General features: G+C 42.9%; 1 long non-coding RNA gene across 2 annotated transcripts in view; it reads right to left on the bottom strand.

Moving 5' to 3' along the window:
• Window positions 1-23637, bottom strand: part of LOC147577159 (uncharacterized) — a 92872-nt gene that overhangs the window by 58477 nt on the left and 10758 nt on the right. The window lies entirely within an intron of this gene.

Here is a 23637-nt window from a genome sequence, read left to right as displayed (position 1 = left end):
TCAGCACCCAATAAAGGAAAACCACGCTATTTTTTTTGTAAGAAATGGTTTATCACTTCTATTTTTTTTGTATAAAACACATGGGAGAAACCCAGCCAATCACCACACAGCTGCTCCCACATGGGAAGTTACTTTCATCAGACTTCCAGTGAAAGAGCATGCAAATGAATGTTGCTTTCTGTGTCTACAGTGATTGTCTCTGCTTTTCCAATTAACTGGTTTTTTTTTTTCAGTTTATTTTGAGAGAGAGAGAGAGAGAGCAAGGGGAGGGACAGAAAGAGAGGAAATGAGAGAGAATCCCAAGTAGGCTCCACACTGTCAGCACAGAGCCGACGTGGGGCTCAATCCCATGAATCATTAGATCATGACCTGAGCTGAAATCAAGAGTCAGACACTTAATCAACTGAGTTACCCAGGCGCCCCTCCATTTAGCTGTTTTTAAAAATCCACACATCCCCATGATTTCCTCCATCCCAGTTATAGTACAATGACGGGAGGAAGAGGATTGGTTAAAACAACTCTCTGAGCAGTTTTCTACTGTCCTTTCTTTGCAATCAGAGATTTGTGGAGGTAAGGGTCACACCACCCCCTGGCTACGACAGCCTTGGTAAGAGAATCCACGCCGTCATCAGCAAGGGTGAATCCACTTTACTCTGACATGGTGCGAGCATCAGCTGCCAACAGGCACATGGGCAGTGAGGCACTCTGGCTGTGCTGTGCTGTCCCTGGCAGCAGCGGCCACCCCTTCTGTGGCCTGTGGTGTGGCCAGCTCTCTGAGTGAGACCCTGGCTCAGCCTTGGGCTCCCCCCAGTCCTTTCAAGCTTTGCCTCCAGCTATGGTCTCCAGTTCTCCCTCCTGCCCAGCCACAGCCACCAGGGAAAACCACACCTCTTTGAATTCTCTCCCAAATCACCGAATACAAGTTCAAATCTTACAACAATCCCTTCCTACACCCTCTTTCTGAAATGCCTTGTGGCTCTAGGTGGAGGGTTACTTCCCTCATTGCTGCAAGCCACTAAATCAACTTTGTTCACCGACAGTGATGGTCTTTAGCTGGGGGGCATTAGGCAAGCCCATTTAACAGAGAAGAAAATTGAGGCACAGAGAGGCTAAGTAACTCATTTAAAGTCACACAGATTACAGGCCTACAATCCCTGATCTTCAACCCTGCCTGTATATCAGAATCTCTGGCTATGGGACTTAAGTATTCATATATATTAAAAAGCTCCCGGGGTGCCTGGGGCGCTCAGTTGGTTGAGCATTCCACTCTTTATCTCACCTCAGGTCACGATCTCACAGCTTTATGAGTTCGAGCCCCGTGTCTGGCTCTGTGCTGACAGTGCAGAGCCTGCTTGGGATTCTCTCTCTCCCTCTCTCTCGGTCCCTCCCCGATTCACACTGTGCCTATCTCTCTCAAAATAAATAAATAAACGTAAAAAAAATAAAAATAAAGCTCCCCACCGTGATAGCCAGCCAAAGATATGTCTACTGCAGCACATCTCAAACTTTAATATGTCAATAGATCCCCCAGGGAAATCTTATTAAAATGCAGATTTTGATTCAGTAATTTGGGGTGGAACTTGAGGTACTGCATTTCTAACAAGATCCCGGTAGACTCTGATGCTGCTGTTCCAGACCATATTTTGAATAACAGGGTTTAAAGTCCCTTACAGATGACTTGCCAGAAATGTGCTTTGTCTCTCCTTTTTTAAGTAATTTATTCATTCTTCTATTGAGCACCTATAATTCATTAAGCACCATGTGAGACATTGGCGACCCAGCAATAAACCAGACAGAACATGTCTCTGCCCACCCAGAGATGACTTTCTAGGAACTGAGAGGGAAGTATCATATCTGGTTGAAGCCCGGAGTGTAGTTTAGAGACCTAGGACCACCATTTTACGCTCTAGGCTGGTGATCGTGGTGATTAGGGCCCTAATATCTTCCTTTGGGCATCAACATTGTATTATTTCATTTTAGCCTGAATAGCATGAATCTGGGAATAATATAGTATTCCAGATGTATACATTTGCTAAAATAACTATCATGTTGGGAGGTCACAGTATGTTCAAGGTTATGAGAATAGGAAGTGTATTGTAATAAAAAACCAACAACTGTAATAGAACTTAAAAGTAAATTATTTAGCATCCATGAGATAATTCCCCCCCCCCCAAAAAAAATTATCACAATTTTAAAGTAGGTCAACTTCTGGAACTATGTGTCTCTAGACTGTACCTATGATAAGTGAAACTCAAATGTTTTCATTGCTTTTGTATTTAAAGGGTTTTGACATGAGATTTTAATTAGTCTTCAAAAGCCACCATATGTCTACTGCTGGGACCTTGGGAAATTTGTTAACCCTGCCTTTTTTTGTTTCTCTGGAATGTCAGAATGGCAGCACCAGTTTGTCTGTCGAAAGCTGGGATTTCCTTCCTCTTAATGTTTGGTCAATTGTGTGGGTGAAAAAGAAAAAAGGAGTCCTTGACACCTAACGGCTGGCTTGGTGCTGTCGGTGGGGCGTTGCTGCCCTCTCATCAAACAGAACAGGTGCACAGAACGTCTGCACCAACGAGGAGCAAGGGAGAATCAGGAATGGGGGCGTCATCTTCAGAAGCACTGGCTTCCAGGGAATAAAGTGGCATTTCGAATGTCTTTGGACAAGAAGGAACAAATCCCTGTTTGGAGCGTGGCCTTTTACTACCCATCCCTCAAGATCTGAGTCATCCCATATATAAGCTCTTTTACAATAATTTATTTTTTAAGGTGGTTTTTCCTTTCGTTCTTTCTTTCTTTCTTTCTTTTTTATTTTTGAGAGAGAGAGACAGAGTGCGAGTGGCAGAGCGGCAGAAAGAGAGGGAGACAGAGGATCCCAAGTAGGCTCCACGCAGAAAGCAAAGAGCCCAATGTGGGGCTCGAACTCAAGAACCGTAAGATAATGACTTGAAACAAAGTTGACACTTAACCGACTGAGCCACCCAGGTGCCCTCCTTTGCCAGCGTTTCTACTCTTGACCCGTCTTTGGGTGATGTGGGTCACTACTGAACAGGAGGCAGAAAAGTTCATAGCTTTATTGTAGGATTTTTTTACCTCAAAACCTGGGTTCGTTGTCTCGCCGCTTCGAAGAACGAAGAGGTGGACACGGAACGAACAGCAGACAGAAGTTTATGAGAGTATAAGCTCAGAAAGGAAGAATAGCAAGAAAGCCTCTTTACAGAGAGGGGGCATTCGAAGGTGAATGCCTTCTATAGGCAAGGGGTCCTTGTTTTATCAGGCTCTGGTTGCCCCCTTCCCTGCCCCCTCGTTCCTTCTCAGGTTCTACACTTATTGGCTTGATAACTCTAGATGCTGGGTTGTCCACTCCTGATGCTGGATTCCATTGTATGAGGGGTGGTCTATGGCCATGATGTTCCTTGTGGGTCATTTGTTTTATGGTCTACCACATATTTTTAGTCAGGTCTTTTGTCAAATTCCTGAGGGGACCCTGAGGGGGAGTAGGTGGTGTCTTAGAATCTTAAGAGGAGCCTTATGCCTGAGGGGGTTTGCTATGGTCAGACACTCCCAGCATTGTTCCCAAATAGGTGTTTTTCCCCACCCAGGGACCTGAGGTCCTAACCTGTCCCTCTCTGACTACTCAATCCGATCTTTTCCTATTATAGCTTCACATAAACCCAGAAGCTCTCAGCTAGAAACTAGCATCTCTCAGCAGGGTGGGAGGGGACCATTTCTGGAGTAGAAGTTGTTTTCAGGGAATGCCTTCAGGGAAGTGACCTTTCTTGAAATGTCATAGCCTACGCAAACTTCCAGAGTTTGGTTGAGCAAACGTAGGCGCCTGGGGCTGACAGGAGAGGAAGGCCCTGGGCAAGACCTGTTGACATTACTGAGGACTGTCTGTTTAGAAGGGGCTGGGAGCACAGGGGCTTGAAACCTTTTGCAAAAAAAAAAAAGCTCTTTCCTTTTTTCAAAGGATCCCTGAGTTTACCTAACTTCAATGTTGTCAGGTGCTGAGGAACCAAAACTTTCTCCCCCAGGCTAGTGTGAATAGCAAAAAAACATCCCTCCCAGGGTGTGAGCCCGTGCTATGCCCAGGAGGAGTCTGGGATCCCTTAAACCAACTGTTCTTCCTCTTTTTAATAGTTATTTTTCATAGTTAAAATCCATAATCATTTTACAGAAACTACAGTAAAATAGAGACTAGAAAAGGAAAAAAAAATCATACACCCATCTCTCTAATGGACCCACCCACTGTTAGAATTTCAGAGTATTTCTTTTTTCACATGGTTTTTCTGGGTTTTAGAAAGCTGCAATCAGAGAACAATACAGGTCCATAAGGCCACCTCTCCCGAGGCCTTGTGCCTGACCACCCAACCTGAAAAGGCCACACCATCACTCTGCCCTGCTTTCATGTTCCTCATCACCCTCATCATAATCTAGAAGCCCATGTGTTGTTATCACCTCCCTATCTATTGAATGTCTCTTCCCTTTCACCCCATGTAGGACAACGGCCCTGCTCCACCCCAGATTGTACCCAGGACCTACAAGAGCATCCGTCACAAATAAGTTTGTGATGCATTCATTGGACGGATGGGTAAATTCTGTATATTCTCTTTTCTCTTGTTTTTTTTTTTTTCCCGCCTATACAATTGTTGGACCTACCAGAAATAGGATTAATGTGCAGTTTCCTCTGAAAAATAAAAATCAAAGCCTGGTTTCCAAGCATTCTCTACCCAGTGTTCCTCCTCCATCTGTCTTTTTACCCTAATTACCCTGTGTTAAAAATAAAACCCAAGGCATCTTCCAGGAGGTTGAAGGGAGACATCACAAAGGTGGAGTGTGGGCAAGGGAGGCAAGACAACGTCAGGATGAAGTCAGAAATCATGTGGGCCTTTACCATCGGATTGGCCTGGTTTCCAATCCCAATTCTGCTGCTTGCCTGCGGTGAGATCCTAAGTAACTTAACTTCTCTGTGACTCTGTGTCATCATCATTTCTCCTTCCACTTGTTGTAAAGGTAAAAAAAAAAAAAAATTTTTTAACATTTATTTTTGAGAGACAGAGAGTGAGCAGGAGAGGGGCAGAGAGAGAGGGAGACACAGGATCCAAAGCAGGCTCCAGGCTCTGAGCTGTCAGCACAGAGCCTGACTCGGGACTCGAAATCATGTGTCATAAGATCATGACCTGAGCAAAAGTCAGAAGCTTAACCAAATGAGCCACCCAGGTGCCCCCACTTGTTGTAAAGGTTAAATAAGACCATGTATGTAGAGTACCTGTGGTTTTTTTTAGGCAGTTAAAGGTATCTTTATTGATATTACCATGAAACAGACACAAGAATAATTGTTAAGTAAATAAATTACTAAGTTCTCAATAAATTACACACTTCAATATCATACTGACAAGGCAATGCTTTCATAGAGGAATAACTTATGGGGTAGGCAATTATAAAGCTCATGGTTGGTAATAAAAAATTAGTTGTATAGAAGCAATTTGTCCCCCATCTGTATGTAGAACCACTAGCAATGGGCATGGAACAAGAGAATAAATAACAGCTTTATGCTTTCTTTTCTTTTCTTTCTTTTTTTAAAAATAATTTTCATGTACAGAATTCAAATTCATATGTCATTTTGCTTCAAACAGTGCTGTTTGAAAAATGCAGAATCAAAGAAGGAAAATGTTACTTGGTTTCTGTCACAACAAATACACACATTTGACTTGTTAATACTGATAGAGATGCCATTGCATATATCACTGGAGAGATACATACATTTGAACACTAAATCCTGGCTGCCTCATAGAGAAAATGAAATGTCAAGGGCTCTTTCCCTAATTAGCCCCCCTCTCTAGCATGCATTATATGCCAGGTCGTGTTTACATGGATTACCGGATCTATCCTGACCACAACCTGGGAAGATCCTATTGTTCTCCTGTGGGAAGGAAGGGAGTGATTCATTTTCAGAAACAACAAATAAAAGCTGTGCTGTCCAGTTAACAATAGGTTTACAACCTAATGGAAATATGTACCAACCTCCCACCCCCACCCCACAATTCACCTCCTAGTTCTTCTTCCCCTCTCCATTCTGCCGGCTTATTTTCACTGGCTTTGCAATGAGCATACACCAAATAACAGAGGGAGGAGGGACTGAAAGTCTCTGCATCACCTCAGGAAATGTACATTTGTTCCAATCAGACTACTCTTTGGCCTTACGTGGGCATAGGTGACGACCAGGTAAGGCTATAACCTCTGTAGAACTCAGCCAATGAGGAATCAGGGGAGGGACTTCCTGCTAGGAGATAAATTGTCTGCTGTTAGTGCCCTGAGTGCGCCTGTCCATTAGACACCTGCTCTTCCAAGAATGTTGGTTAAAACCTTGTTTCACTGTCTCCTGAGTCTCCATGTCCCTTCTTTGTTTGGGTTCAGTGGGCTTATTTCTCACATCCTCACACTGTACAGATGCTGATGGAGTTGGATTCAAACCCAGGGAGTCAGGTTCCAGAATTCATTCTCTTTAGAGTCAGAACTGTGCTACCTTTTTAAAACTTAGGCAAGGAAAAGAAAAGGTTTTCAGTGACATAAAAGTGACATTAGACAACCCTCTAATAGTGCACACTATCTGTGGTATAATAAAACATATATGTGGGGTGCCTGGGTGGCTCAGTCAGTTAAGCATCTGACTCTTGATTTTGGATCAGGTCAAGGTGTCAAGGTTTGTGAGATGGAGCCCTGAATCAGGCTCTGTGCTGACAGATGTTGGGATGTTCTCTTTTCTCTCTCTCTCTCTCTGCCCCTCCCCCATTCCTTCTCACCCTCTCTCTCAAAAATAAATGAACTTTAAAATAAAATGCATATATGTGGTCTTTCCTGGAACAGAGCTCCTAAAATCCCTGGAACTTCCCAAGTGATGAGAGTGTCTTTTGTTATTCATAATGAGCCTCTTTTGATCGCACTTGAGTTTGTGTCAATAAGGTGACTTAGGGTGGGGTCCCTGATAGTCAAAGATGGGGCTAGTGACCAAAGAGACCAAGTGAGTAAAGGGTTGGAACTCTTAGTTCCAGCCCCACCTCCAAGGAGGGGAAGGGGATGGAGACTGAGCTCCATAAAAACTCTTGAAGAATGAGATTCCAAGAGCTGCTGGACTAGTGAACATCTCAAGGTGCTGGGAGGCTCAGACAGGGCATGGGACTTCCATGCCCTCGCCCCCTGTATTCTTTATGCATCTCTTTCATTTGGCTGTTCCTGGGTTGTATTCTTTACAATAAACCAGTGAACAGTAAACATAAGTAAAATGTTCTGAGTTCTGTGAGTCGTTCCAGCAAATTATTGAATCTGAAGAGGAGGTCATGGAAACCCACAATTTGTAGCCAGTCATAAGTACAGGTAGCCTTCCAGGATTTTCACCTGTCATCTCAGGTGGGGCTAGTCTTGTGGGATGGAACTCTTAACCTGTGGGGTCTGTGCTAACTCTACCTTTTAGTTACCGTGAATATGCCGTTAGAGCATATAGCATACAGCATATGCTTATAGCAGTGTATGGATATCTGTTCGAGTCCCTGCTTTCAGTTCTTTTGGGTCTATACCTAGAAGTAGAATTCCTTGATCATATGGCAATTTTATGTTTTTTGAGGAAATGCCTGATAGTGTTTCTGAGAAATCCCTTTAAGTGGGACTGGTTCCGTGGGGTCCACACTTTTCTTTTAATCCCTCCCTTCTTCCTTTGCTTCCTTTCTAACATAGATGCAACAGCGCGCTTCAGCAACCATCTTAGAACCTGAAGGGACTTTGAGGCTGGAGATCAGGAGCTAGGAGAGAGGAAAGTATCCTGATTAGATTGTGTAGTATAGAAACAGGATACTGCTGGTCTTCAGGTTTCTTTCATGCAAGAAAAAACTCCAGACTCTAATTTGTTTTGGCAGGGGGTGGGGAAGAGTGGTCTCTGATACTTAGAGAATACAATTCCTAACTGATACATCTCTCTTAATACTGACATCCATCCTGGGGTAACAGTGGTTCAGTTTTGCTCTGCTGAAAATGATCTGTTGCCAAGAAACAACGCTGATGCATCCTGTATGCTCCAGAGCTCCCAGGGACCGGGGTGGCTGTGTACCACGGTCATCATGTATCAGTCATGTACTACCGTTCTCCTTCCCCCACCCCATCCTGATTCTTCCCTCTGCTTCAGGAAGACTCGAGCTGATAAACACCATGCAAGTTAAGCAAAAACAGTCTGACCCCTCATGCTTCCCAGCTGTGTGCCATTCAGTAAACTACTTGAATTTTTACATCTATGAGAGGCAGATAACCATCTCTCCTTTGGACATTTATTGTGTGGATTCAGTAAGTTAATGCATGGAAAGTGTCTAGGACTTGTAATGGCATATGCTGTTAATATTATTATAACTTCTTTTGGCAAAAATCTCATTGTCCATTCAGCTTCACACAGGGATTCACAGAAAAGAGCTACATATTGAGTGTTCATTAAGCAGCAGACAATAGGATTCATGTATATTTTCCCATTTAATCTTCATGAGAACCCTATAAGGTGGTTATCATTAATATCTCCATATTATAGTTGAGGAAGTTGAGGCTCAGAGACATTAAGTAACTTGCCCAAGGTCACACAGCAAGAAAGTAGTGGAGCCAAGATTCAAAGCTGAGTCTCTCTGTATCCAGAGGTGTGAAATATTAAGAAATATATATATTGGTCTCTGCCCTTGATTTCTGACACAGAGCTCCTAAATAAAACCCTTATACACCAGGGTGCTAGGAAAATCTTTTGTTCTAATATTCAGTCTTTGACTCCAGTTCCTGACACCAAGATCAGAATTTTCCCAGGTAATAGGAGCATCTTTTGTTCTAATGAAGTGACTTGTGGTAGGCTCCTGACTGGGGGCTGGTCGCAGGAAAGACGTGTTATCACAAGCAGTGATTAGAAGCTTGGAACTTTAATGCCACTCTCCCCCCCCCCACCCCCCAATTCTCAGGAGAGAAGGGAGGGGCTGGAAACGGAGTTCATAATTGCTTGTGCCCACATAATGAAGCTCTATAAAAAACCCCCATTGTCTGGGCTCGGGAAGCTTCGAGGGTTGGTGAACACATCCACGTATGGGGAGGGTGGCGCATCCCAACTCCACTAGGAAAGAAGTTCCTGTACTCAGGACCCTTTCAGACCTTGATCTATGTAACTGGCTGTTCATTTGTACCTTTTATCTTATCTTTTATTATATAATAAACTGGCAAACGTGATTCCCTGAGTTTTATGAGCTATTTTAGCAAATGATGGAATCCAAGAACAGAGTCATGGGAACTTCCAATTTGTAGAAAAGTTGGACAGAAGTTGTGGGTAACCTGAGGACCCACTATTTGTGTGCAGCTGGCATCTGAAAAGGGGGGCAGCCTCATGGGGCTGAGCCCTTAACCTGTGGGGTCTGCACTAACTCCACTTAGTGTCAGAATGGAATTGAATTCTAGGACACCCAGCTGGTGTCACAGAAAATTGCTTGGTGTGGGGGATACTCCCACACATGTGGTGACCAGAAGTGTCAGAAGTGAAGCGTTCTCTGTGAATTATAAATGAGGGACCCAGGAGTGTGCTTTTCCTGAACAGGAAGCCAAAGGTTTAACTACCTTGGGGCACAGCCTTCTGTCCTGTGGCTTTTTTCTCTACCATCAAACCCTTACTAAAGCAGCAAGGGCTAAAATAAGGACTGTTAGCTTAATATTAGCATTGGGAGGTCTTGGGGAGAATACAGATTTAGGTATTTACTTATATATGTATATGTATATTTATATATTTTGAATTGTATTTTCACTGTGGGAAGATAACCCTCAGTACATACTCTAGACCAAACTAGGGCAGAGCTGAAGAATGAAATTGCTCTGTATGTAAAGTTGGAAGCACTTTGAGCTTCTGTGGGAGCCCCAGGGAGGAAGAGAAGGGGCTAGAACCAAAGAAACTGGGCAAGCTGACTGGAAACCAAGCAAGATGTCAGTGGGACCCAGAGAGACAGTGAGAGGCAAGGTACATGTGACATGTGTGGCTGAGGGACTTCTAAGAACAGGCACACCCAGTATCTGACATTAACTGACCTGCTATGCTGGCCCAAGTGCCCTCCAACCCAACCTATGGTTGTCTGCAAATCTTTAGTAGCAAAGATTTCACACAGTGTGAGTGGTGCTGGGGGAAGCAGAGAAGGGTGGCCAGGTCTACTGTTTGGGCAGATGCAAGGCAGAGAGAAGGAAACAGCCACAAGAAACAAAATGGGATCAAGAAATCAGCAGAAGCAGGAAATCAGAGCAAGCAATAACCAGGAGAAACATGTGCGCTTAAGACTGTCACTAAATATGTAGGAAGTTAGGATTTTGGAGGACTTAGCCATCCAGGTGGTGCTGGCTCAGACTGACTGGAAATTGGCTGGTGGCCTCCTACTCAGTGTTCATGTCCCTGCAGTGGGAGAGCCAGGACCCGGGACAAGCACGGCCTTGGCCTCCTCCAACCAAGTCCCCTAAAGAATCCTACAGGAGAGAGACACCGCCTCACCCCAGGTCACCTGGGAGCATGCGTGTGTGTGTGCATGTGTGTGCAGGCAGGAAAAATTCTCCAGGACTGGTGCTGCCACTACCTTCCTCTCCCCTGAGGATCAGCCTTTGAGACCTGAGGTGGGAAAACCACAGGCTGGGTTGGTGAGGGCTGGAGGGAATCATGCATATGAATGGACTCTGCAAGGACCTAACCTTTTCCCTCCTCCGAACCCTCTTCCAACCCTGGTAAAAATAAATGCTGCTGACATCAATACTTAATGGGACCAGGCCTTGCATACTAATGAAAATCTCTGCAGGGCAGTCACTGGAGAAAGAAAAAACAGGGGACTTATTAACCATCAAGCAGCAAGACCACGTTCCCTTGCCTTCTGCCCAGGCAAGGAGGCCCTCACGTCCTCCATCTAGAAGTGAACCTGTCTAATTATTCTGTGCTGTCGAGGGCAGGGGAGCAGGGACGAGGGTCTGACCATCTTGGGGTTTGACCCCTCCCCTACCTGCCTCTTTCCTACCCGGAGTGACAAAGGGGAGAGGGAAGGAATGCAGCTGTCACAGGGCCCTTCTAGTGTTTTACTTCCCACATCTCACAGCAAACGCCAACCTAGTCCCCCCTCCTTTGAATGTTGTCTTCTGAGGTGTGGGAAGGTAAGAGGACTCAGCTGCCTCCATTTTGACCTCGAACTTTCCAGCTGGCTCTTCTTTCCAGCTTGTCTCTTGGCTCAGGCAAACTCTAAGACTCTAAGGCTAAAGCATCCCCTAACAGGAGCCCAAACTACCCTCCCAAGCAACACAGACTGCCCTGAGTCAGCAAGACCCGGCCTGATCCAAAACAATGACTGACTGACCCTCGCTGCCCACCTGCATGCACCCATCCACCTTGGCCCCACATTTTCCTTATATAAACTCAGAAGTATTTTTGGCACCTTGGAGACAGTCTTTGAGACATCAACCCACTGTCCTCCTGGTGTTGGCCTCCCTGAAATAAATTCCTCTCTTGTTCCACACTACTCATTTCTCTGCCTTTGGATTTTGTCAGCGGTGCCTGGCCAATCCCGGTCTGTTTGGGGCCCTCAGAGCCAGGTGCTCTTGCCCCCCTGCACCCTGGCTACAGAGGCAGCAACGTACAGTGGAAGAACAAGACAGCCTTGGGTTCAAAGCCCACCCCTGCTGCCCCCCTGGAACTTGCAAGGTGGGAGGTCTTGTATAAGGAGCGACCCATTTCCTCCCCAGTAAGATGGCGATGGCAATCCTGCGCTCACAGGAGAGTCCTAAAGAGGGCAGTGGATTGTGAACACAACATGCTTGGAATGGAGAACGTGACAGCTTAACATTTGCTCTGAAAGAACCCAGAGCACTTCCCCACGATTTGCTCTTCTGCCCAAGTCTACTAGAAAGGCAACAGGAGGCCCATAATGTGATGTGAAGGAAGAAAAATATTTGCAAGTACCTCCCATGAATCCGACAGGGGCTGAGGGCTTTCCTTAAATGAAATAGCAAATGTGTGGGAGAGCCCAACAAGGAGCCCAGGTGCTCATCACCAACCTGGGCTGCTGCCTCACCTGCTGGTAGGGGGGCTGCAAGCTTGCTGTCTCCAGGGCATGAAGACCAGTTGCATCTGGGGGAAGTTAGGGCGAAGATGAGGCTGAAACGGTCTTGGGGGAAGGTAGCTGCCATGCTGTGGGAACACTCAAGCAACGCTGTGTAGAGGCTTGTGTGAAAGAAAACCTCAAGGCCCTTGGCCCACAGCCAGCTCACATTGTCAGCTGCACAAATCAGCAATCTTAGAAGAGGAGAGAACAATCTGAGGGTTGATGGGGGGGGGCGGAGAGGAAAATGGGTGATGGGCAATAAGGAGGGCACTTGTTGGGATAAGCACTGGGTGTTGTATGTAAGCAATGAATCATGGGAATCTACTCTCGAAGGCAAGGGCATACTGTATGCACTGTATGTTAGCTAACTTGACATTAAGTTAGGTTTTAAAAAAAAAAGAAGAGGAATTCTTGTATTTTGCTGCCCTAGTCAAGCCTTCAGCGGGCATCTGACTTCAAGAGAAACACCAAGACAGAAACACTCAGCCAAGTTGCCTCCGAATTCTCAACCCATCATGGAAACTGAGAGATAATAAAATATTGCTGTTGCTTTAAGTCACTAAGTTTCAGGGTGATTAGTTATGCAGCAATAGAAAACCAATACACTGTTTTAATTCCAAATAATATTCCAAATAAAATTGCATTTGAAAAACTCTGCTGCTTAAAACAAAACAACGGCAAACTGAAGAGTTTATAAAGTGATCATCTAACCCAACATTCTTAATCCATTGATAACGAACAGCCATGATCAATCGGTTAAGCGTCTGACTTCGGCTCAGGTCATGATCTCATGATTCGAGCCCCACATCGGGCTCTGTGCTGACAGCACAAAGCCTGGAGCCTGCTTTGGATTCTGTCTGTCTCTCTCTCTCTCCCTCTCTCTCTCTCTCTGCAGCTCCCCCACTTGCTCTCTGTCTCACTCTCACTCTCAAAAATAAATAAACATTAAAAAAAATTTTTTTTAAAAGTAACAGAGCCATATAAGGTCAGGATGTGGCGATATAACCAAGTCATAGCAGAACCAAAATCAGCACTCAACTATGATTTCTATTTCATTACAGCTCATGCAACAAGATCAGGTATTCAGGCAAGGAGGTATTCAGATTTTGATTTAGGGAGAAGAATGGTTTATCCAACCTGGTAATTAAGGCAAGTACCAAGATGTTCATGAGTGACCATTAGGTAAATAACAGTCTTCAGTTTTAATTAGACAGCAAGAGTTGAAACAAACGATTAAAAAGAGGAGCCAAGATGACGGAACGGCATGGAAGTTTTGGGTGTGTCTTGCGTCCATGAAATACAGCCAGAGCAACACTAAAGCATCCTACACACTTAGAAAACTGGAGGATTAACACAACAATCTGCACCACGTGAACCACAGAATTCAGCAGGTATACGGCGCGGAGAAGTGAACTTGGGGAGCAAGAAGGAGCAGGAAGGGAAGTGCTTCTGCAAGGAGAGAAGACGGAGACAGTGGGGGGTGGGGGTGGGGGTGGGGGTGGGTGGGCGGGAGGAATATGGGAAAAGCACCCCTCTCCAAAAGCAGCTGGAGAGAAAGCAGAAAATTGGAAACAGCCGCAGGGACTAAACTAAAAAGGGAGAAAGGAGAAAGCAGAGAGTTTAGATTCCATTTAGACTGTAAACAAGGGGAATGCAAAGTCTGCAACTCCACAGCTCCATACCTGGCGGTGCTTCGGTGGGAAGGGTGAATCCCCAGGAACAGAGTGGGGTCCAGGAGGTTCTTGGGCCACACGGGGAAAAGCGGTTCCACTGCTGGAAGGACATTTGGTAGAGACTGTTGAAGCCACCTGGTCCCAGCAGACCCCAGAAGGCGGCCACATTCTCTGGTGCTGGAACAAGGTCGTTAAGGGTGAAGACTGGTGCCAGATGTGTGTTGTGGTTTTCCATAATCCCTGAAAAGCTGCTGCTACGCTTTCTTGCAAGCTTTTCTGGGGTGGCCTGGCACCTGGCCGTAGTCTCGGGGCACTGGCAGCAGCAGGGTCCAGCAAGCATTCCTGGGTGTAGCCAACATTAGGCCCTTGATCATTCGGCCAGTGCTCAGTGAGACCCTCCCGCAGAGGGGCAGAACGGGTCAAAGCCGCAGTCCTTCAGAAGTAAGGGGCTGAGGGGCGCCTGGGTGGCTCAGTCGGTTGAGCGTCCGACTTCAGCTCAGGTCATGATCTCACGGTTCGTGAGTTCGAGCCCCGCGTCAGGCTCAGGGCTGATGGCTCAGAGCCTGGAGCCTGCTTCTGATTCTGTGTCTCCCTCTCTCTCTGCCCCTCCCCCATTCATGCTCTGTCTCTCTCTGTCTCAAAAATAAATAAATATTAAAAAAAAAAAAAAAAAAAAAAGAAGTAAGGGGCTGAGGAAAACAGACGCATCTGAGACGAAACTTAGGAGAGAGGTACTGCCTGGGGCCTGGTCCCGGACAGTGAAAAAGCGGGAGTGGACGAGAGCTGAAGACAGAGGACTGGTGCGCGACAGCTGATCAGGAACAGAGTTGTGATACGAGAGAGTCGGTAGCTGGGCGACATGCTCACCGCTCCCGCGCATGCGCATACGCACCTACGAATGCCAAACACTCCGCCCCAGTAGGCTAGCAGCGCCATCTAGTGGAGAATGGAGCCGTTACACCAAGCCCCGCCCAAGTGGGCCAACCTCGCTCTTCAAAAGCACAAGTCTCACCGTGTACTTAGTTTATGGACTATAAAGCACAACACAGTCTGATTTCTAGGGGAAAATGAAGTAATTTCAGTTCTACTTCAATCTGTTAGTAGGTTCATCTATTCAATTTTTTTTCCTTTTTTTTCTCTTTTACACTACGTTTCTTTCTCTTGAATACAGAAAGAAAAAATTCATTTTTATTTTTCAATTTTTATTAAAAATATTTTTCTTTAATTTTTTTTTACTATATTTTGTACTTTTGTGTAAATTTTTCCAAATTCTATTTGACTTCCATCATTTTATTTTAGTCTACTTCAGTGTATTCACCTTTTCAAATTTTCAAACGATTTCCTTTTTTTTCTCTTATCTCTTTTTCGTTTCCTTTCTTTTTCTTGAATGCAGAAAAATAAAAACTTCATTTTTATTTTCAATTTCTATGTGAAATATTTTTCCTTAAGTTTTTTACTGTATTTTTGCTTTTATGCAAATTTTTTCAAATTCTATTTTACTTCCTTCATTTTATTTTAGTCTACTACAGTGTATTCACTTTTTCAAATTTTCAAAAGATTTCTTTTTTTTCTTTTCTCTTTTTTCTCTTTTTCATTTCTTTTTCTTGAATACAGAAAGAGAAAAAATTCATTTTTATTTTTAATTTTAATTACAAATATTTTTCTTAATATTTTCTACTACATTCTTTACTTATGTGTAAATTTTTTCAAATTTTCAAATTGACTCCCATCATCTCATTTTAGCCTATTTCAGTGTATTCATTTTTTTTAATTCTCAAACGATTTCATTTCCCCACCCCCTTCCATTTTTTTCTCTAATATGTCAAACCACTTTCAACACCCAGATGAAAACACACCTAAGATCTAGCATCATTTATTTGATTTGTGTGTGTGTGTAATTTTTTAATTTGAATATTTTTTATTTTAATATTTTTTTAATTTTAATTTTTCTACCTCATTAATTCCTTTTCTCCCTTCAAAATGACAAAATGAAGGAATTCACCCCAAAAGAAAGAGCATGAAGAAACGACAGCCAGGGATTTAACCAACACAGATACAAGCAAGATGTCTGAACCAGAATTAGAATCACGATAATAAGAATACTAGCTGGAGTCGAAAATAGACTCGAATCCATTTCTGCAGAGATAAAGGAAGTAAAAACAAGTCAGAATGAAATAAAATATGCTATAACTGAGCTGCAATCGCGGATGGATGCCCTGGTGGCAAGTATGGATGAGGCAGAACAGAGAATCAATGATATAGAGGACAAACTTATAGAGAATAGTGAAGCAGAAAAAAAGAGGGAGATTAAGGCAAAAGAGCATGATTTAAGAATTAGGGAAATCAGTGACTCATTAAAAAGGAAGAACATCAGAATCATAGGGGTCCCAGAAGAGGAAGACAGAGAAATAGGGGTAGAATGCTTATGTGAGCAAATCATAGTGGAAACTTTCCTAACCTGGGGAAAGACACAGACATCAAAATCCAGGAAACACAGAGGACCCCATTAAATTCAACAAAAACCGACCATCAACAAGGCATATCATAGTCAAATCCACAAAATACTCTGGCAAGGAGAGAATCATGAAAGCAGCAAGGGAAAAAAAGTCCCTAACCTACAAGGCAAGACAGATCAGGTTTGCAGCAGACCTATCCACAAAAACTTGGCAGGCCAGAAAGGAGTGGCAGGATATATTCAGTGTGCTGAATCAGAAAAATATGCAGCCAAGAATTCTTTATCCAGAAAGGCTGTCATTCAAAACAGAAGGAGAGATTAAAAGTTTCCCAGACAAACAAAAATTAAAGGAGTTTGTGACCACTAAACCAGCCCTGCAAGAAATTTTAAGGGGGACTCCCTGAGGGGAGAAAATATGGGAAAAAATTTTATATATATATACATATATATGTGTGTGTGTGTGTGTGTGTGTGTGTGTGTGTGTGTATATATATCCATATATATATATATATATATATATATATATATATATATATATATATCAAAAGCAACAAAGATTAGAAAGGGCCATAGAACACCACCAGAAACTCCAACTCTACAAGCATCATTACAGCAATAAATTCCTATCTTTCAGTACTCACTCTAAATGTCAATGGACTCAATGCTCCAATCAAAGGACATAGGGTAAAAAATGGATAAGAAAACAAGATCCATTTAGATGCTGTTTACAAGAGACCCACTTCAGACATAAAGACACCTTCAGATTGAAAATAAGGGGATGGAGAACCATCTATCATGCTAATGGTCAACAAAAGAAAGCCGGAGTAGCCATACTTATATCAGACAATCTAGACTTTAAAATAAAGCCTGTATCAAGAGATGAAGAAGGGCATTATATCATAATCAAGGGATCTATCCACCAAGAAGACCTAACAATTGTAAACATTTAGGCGCCAAATGTGCAAGCACCCAAATATATAAATCAATTAATCACAAACATAAAGAAGCTCATCGATAGTAATACCATAACAGTAGGAGACTTCAACACCCCACTTACGGCAACGGACAGATCATCTAATCAAAAAATCCACAAACAATGGCTTGGAATGACACACTGGATGAGAAACATATACACTACCAAAACTGAAACAGGAAGAAGTAGAAAACTTGAACAGACCCATAACCGTATGGAAATCAAATTAGTAATCAAAAATCTGCCAAAAAACAAAGAGTTCAGGGTTGGATGGTTTCCAGGGGAATTCTACCAAACATTTAAGGAAGAGTTAACACCTATTCTCTTGAAGCTGTTCCAAAAAATAGAAATGGAAGGAAAACCTCCAAACTCTTTCTATGAAGCCAGCATTACCTTGATTCCAAAACCAGACAGAGACCCCACTAAAAAGGAGAACTATAGACCAATCTCCCTGATGCATATGGATGCAAAAATCCTCAACAAGAAATTAGCCAACTAGATCCAAAAGTACATTACAAAAATTATTCACCACGACCAAGTGGGATTTATACCTGGGATGCAGGGCTGGTTCAATTTCCGCAAAACAATTAACATGATTCATCACATCAATAAAAGAAAGGACAACAACCATAGGATCCTCTCAATAGATGCAGAGAAAGCATTTGACGAAATACAGCATCCTTCCTTGATAAAAACCCTCAAGAAAGTAGGGACAGAAGGAGCATACCTCAAGATCATAAAAGCCATATGTGAACGACCCAACGCTAACATCATCCTCAATGGGGAGAAACTGAGAGCTTTCCCCCCAAGGTCAGGAACAAGACAGGGATGTCCACTCTCGCCACTGTTATTCAACTTAGTATTGGAAGTCTTAGCCTCAGCAATCAGACAACACAAAGAAATAAAAGGCATTCCAAATCGGCCAGGAGGAGGTCAAACTTTCACTCTTCGCAGATGACATGATAGTCTATATGGACAACCCAAAAGATTCCACCAAAAAACTGCTAGAACTGATTCATGAATTCAGCAAAGTTGCAGGATATAATATCAACGCACAGAAATCGGTTGCATTCCTATATACCACCAATGAAGCAACAGAAAGAGAAATCAAGGAATGATCCCATTTACAGTTGCACTAAAAACCATAAAATACCTAGGAATAAATCTAACCAAAGAGGTGAAAAATCTATACAATGAAAACTATAGAAAGCTTATGAAAGAAATTGAAGAAGACACAAAGAAATGGAAAAAGATTCCATGCTCCTGGATAGGAAGAACAAATATTGTTAAAATGTTGATACTACCCAAAGCAATCTACATATTCAATGCAATCTCTATCAAAGTAACATGAGCATTCTTCACAGAGCTAGAACAAATAACCCTAAAATTTTTATGGAACCAGAAAAGACCTCGAATAGCCAAAGCGATCTTGAAAACCAAAGCAGGAGGCATTACAATCCCAGACTTCAAGCTATACTACAAAGCTGTAATCATCAAGACAGTATGGTACTGGCACAAGAACAGACACTTAGATCAATGGAACAGAATAGAGAACCCAGAAATGGACCTACAAACGTATGGCCAACTAATCTTTGACAAAGCAAGAAAGAATATCCAATGAAATAAAGACAGTCTCTTCAGCAAATGGTGCTGGGAAAACTGGACAGTGACATGCAGAAGAATGAACCTGGACCCTTTTCTTACACCATACACAAAAATAAACTCAAAATGAATGAAAGACCTAAATGTGAGACAGGAAGCCATCAAAATCCTCAAGGAGAAAGCAGGGAAAACCTCTTTGATCTTAGCCACAGCAACTTCTTACTCAACACATCTCTGGCAGCACGGGAAACAAAAGCAAAAATGAACTGCTGGGACCTCATCAAAACAAAAAGTTCTGCACAGTGAAGGAAACAATCAGCAAAACTAAAAGGCAACTGACAGAATGGGAGAAGATATTTGCAAATGACTTATCAGATAAAGGGTTAGTATCCAAAATCTAAAAAGAACTTATCAAACTCAACACCCAAAACACAAAGAATCCAGTGAGGAAATGGGTAAAAAACATGAATAGACACTTCTCCAAAGAAGACATCCAGATGGCCAACTGACACATGAGAAAATGCTCAATATCATTCATCATCAGGGAAATACAAATCAAAACCACAATGAGATACCACCTCACACCTGTCAGAATGGCTAACATTAACAACCCAGGCAACAACAGATGTTGGCGAGGATGTGGAGAAAGAGGATCTCTTTTGCATTGTTGGTGGGAATGCAAGCTGGTGCAGCCACTCTGGAAAACAGTATGGAGGTTCCTCAAAAAACTAAAAATAGAACTACCCTATGGCCCAGCAATTGCACTACTAGGCATTTATTCAAGGGATACAGGTGTGCTGTTTCAAAGGGACACTGCACCCCCATGTTTATAGCAGCACTATCCACAATAGCCAAAGTTTGGAAAAAGCCCAAATGCCCATCGATGGATGAATGGATAACGAAGATGTGGTTTATATATACAATGGAGTATTACTCGGCCATCAAAAAGAATGAAATCTTGCCATATGCAACTATGTGGATGGAATTGGAGGGTATTATGCTAAGTGACATTAGTCAGTCAGAGAAAGACAAAAATCATATGACTTCACTCATATGAGGAGTTTAAGAGACAAAACAGATGAACATAAGGGAAGGGAAACAAAAATAATATAAAAACAGGGAGGGGGAGAAAATAGAAAACACTCATAAATATGGAGAACAATCTGAGAGTTACTGGAGGGGTTGTGGGAGGGAAATGGGTAAGGGGCACCAAGGAATCTACTCCTGAAATCATTGTTGCACTATATGCTAACTAATTTGGATGTAAATTTAAAAAAATTTTAAAAACCTAAAAAATTTTAAAAAAAGAAATAAATGACAAAAGAGGTCACTGTTCATCACTATCCTGAACATAAGGAATGATGAGTTGGAATTTTAAGGATCTTTTTTCTTTAATGTATTTTATAAATAAGCTCGAAACTCATCAATCCATTAAGCGTTGCTGCCCAAACATGGCAATTTCCCAAACAACAAATCAGTGATTTGCAACATAAATAAAGCAATCAGAGTGATGAAAATAGAAGGCTTCCAGCAAAATCCACTTCTGAGAGTTGCCATCACAGGGAGAAGGAAAAGAATTTTCAGGCTAAAATCTTGACTGAAAATGAACTGAGAATACACTGAAAATTGTCACCTCTCTCTGAATCCCAGTGGTTAATTATGCTGTTCTCCAGCAAAGTGGGTACAGACATAGCTGGGATAAAGAAAATAAATGTGTGGAAGGAATTCAAACCACAGTTCCTCTGATGGTACAGTAGTCATTTTTTTTTTCCTACTATAGGCCAGGTCACAAATGCCATGCTGACTTCTCTCCACGGTGGACCCCAAATTGCTAGTAAATGGCCAAAGACCTTTGCCCTGTCTCTTCAAATGACCAGCACTCAGACCTCTCATTTGAATACTTACTTTTCATTGCTATTCATGTTGCCATCTGGAAGCCTACGGCAGCATGTGGGATCAACCCCAGAATTTGCTGGGGTTCCTGGTGCTTCCTCTGGCTGTCTGAAGAGTGATGACGTGTAATGTTTCACGTGCAACAGCTGAGTCACTACCACTCCTCCACGGATATTTTTTCCCCAGGACTCAACACATGATTTACATTACGATGTAATTTATGTAAATACCACCTACTTACATACAAAGACAGATAAAACGGACCATTGAAACAGTCTGAGCATCACTGTAGCCCAGGCAGCGGAGTCTTTCACTGAGGTTATCAGTTTGTGGATTTCCACAAGTCTCTCCTGCAGTTCTAAACTGGCGTCAATATTTCCTTGCCTCAGGGATTATTGTAGATAGAGAAGAAAACAGGGACTGCTTCAAGTTGAAGGAGCCTCTTGAGTTTTGAAAACACCGGAACTCAAGAAAGAAATCAGCCTGAGAGGAGCAGAGAAGAGCAGAGTCCCCAAGAAAGTATCAGGAGAGAGATTTCCAGAGGTAGGAAAGATGAGAGATCTGTGAGCCCCAAACCCCCACCCTGGCCTGGGGCACAGTCTTTGGAAGAGACAAGGCTTCAGATGGGCTGGACCCAATTTGGGGGGCCCTAAAGCTTCTAGAGGACTCTTTAAGAAAATATATAGAAATTAAGACATTAATAGTTGTTTAGAATGAAAAAAATCGATCACAACACGTGAAAAAAATACAATCGTTATGACAAATACCACACCTGTCATAATATTGAGAAAAACAATATAATATTTTTATTAATTTACTGCTCTCTACACCTAAATAATCACCTCTACAACCTTTTTCCCGTACATTTTTGGGAACTTTTTTATCTCTTTTTTCAGATGGCCATTTGGCAACATCATTTCCTATGGAGAAAATGTAAAGACAGTGTTTGGGAGGAAAAAGTCTTCCGGGACCCTCTTGAGGCCTCTGGTTGGGTCTGAAAATTAAACTGACAAAAACAGAATAACAGGAAAAAAGCAGGCACATTTTATAAAATTTCTGCATGTACTTGGGGGCTTTCACAAGAGAATGAGGTCCTGAAATGCCCAGAGCAGGAAGCTTTAAAAAAAAAATCTTTTTTTTTTTTTTTTTATTTTTTTTATTTTTTATTATTTTTTTATTTTTTTTTCAACGTTTATTTATTTTTGGGGGGACAGAGAGAGACAGAGCATGAACGGGGGAGGGGCAGAAAGAGAGGGAGACACAGAATCGGAAGCAGGCTCCAGGCTCTGAGCCATCAGCCCAGAGCCCGACGCGGGGCTCGAACTCACGGACCGCGAGATCGTGACCTGGCTGAAGTCGGACGCTCAACCGACTGCGCCACCCAGGCGCCCCCCAAAAAAATCTTTTTAAATGTGTATTTATTTCTGAGAGATGGAAAGAGGCAGAGCATGAGCAGGGGAGGGGCAGAGACAGAGGGAGACACAGAATCTGAAGCAGGCTCCGGGCTCCAAGCTGTCAGCACAGAGCCCAACGCGGGACTTGAACTCACGAGCTGTGAGATCATGACCTGAGCTGAAGTCAGCCGCTTAACTGACTGAGCCACCCAGGTGACCCAAGAGCAGGAAACTTTTGGACAAAGAAACAATACATCTGTGAGGAATTGACAAGACAGAGGGCTTTGGGCAGGGGGTTGGAAATGATAAAATACCTAGGAAAATAAGGGTTAGATTAACAGGGTTTGCTTTTATACCCATTATTAGGCTCCAACTTCCCTGTCTCTGGTGATAAGAATATCTCCCTTCCTCCTGGTGCAGGAAAGGTAATTTTCACCAGGGGATTTTAGGACCTGTTTCCAGGAAGAAGGGCGAGGTGGGGCAAGTCAGAGTACCCCTCCCGCTTCTGCTGTTTTCTCAAACTCCTTCAGTTTAAGATATATGATATTCCAAGGTGGTATATTTTGGGATAGTATATCTTGAGCCTCATCATTAATTTATTCTCTTCTCTATCATAGTTGATTAAAATTAATTATTATTATTGATAGTTTTGAAAAGTTTTATCTTTACTATTCATTATTAGTAAAGGTATGTGAGTTTCTTAGATTTATTAACAAATTAGGAAGCTATCCATTTTCTTTCACATGCCCTGGAAGATTTCCTGCACAAAGAATTATCACCTCATGGGGCTCCTGGGTGGCTTAGTCGGTTGAGCGTCAGACTCTTGATTTTGGATCAGGTCATGATCTCATGGTTCATGAATTCGAGCCCCACATCAGGCTCCACACTGAGAGTACAGAGCCTGCTTGGGATTCTCTCTCTCTCCCTCTCTCTCTGCCCCTCCCCAGCTCGCACATGTGCACGCTCTGTCTCTCTCTCAAAATAAATACATAAACTTAAAAACGTTGTAAAAAAAAAAAGAATTATCACATCAGTATATACCTAGTAGTCATTCCTATACCCAGTCACATACAACAGACCCTCTGCTAAGGGTCTGACTTTATATGTGAGGCCAATGCCTTCAAAGTTCTCCTGGGAAGATTTGGCCTGCTGCCTGGTTGATGAGGCCCCAAACTCACAGGTGGTAACAAAGCTCACACCGGGGCAGGCCAGGGTGCCTAAAACCCTGAGAAGACCTCAAAAACAGAGGGATTTACTAAATTTACAGGTTCTCCAGGTTAAATGTGGCAGGCAGAGTTTCTTGGGCTTGGTTTCCAAGCCTCAAAATAGGAAAGAAAATAATACATTCCAAAGTCTAATTGTGACTCCTGCTCCATATGGTTGCCCAATACCGCATGGCTCTAGAGTTGCAAAGGAAGCCCAAACCAACCTGTATGATTATTTAACACTCTTACTGCACCTCATAAATTATCAGGCCAAATCGAATGAGAGCAGCCTTTTCTGTGATCAAAAATAATCCTTGCACATTATT

The sequence above is a fragment of the Puma concolor genome, chromosome C2 (genome assembly GCF_028749965.1).
Source record: "Puma concolor isolate L17-30 chromosome C2, mPumCon1.1.hap2, whole genome shotgun sequence".
Lineage (NCBI taxonomy): Eukaryota > Metazoa > Chordata > Mammalia > Carnivora > Felidae > Puma > Puma concolor.
Note: the sequence above shows the minus strand (reverse complement) of the source record. Positions and strands in the feature narration are given on the sequence as shown.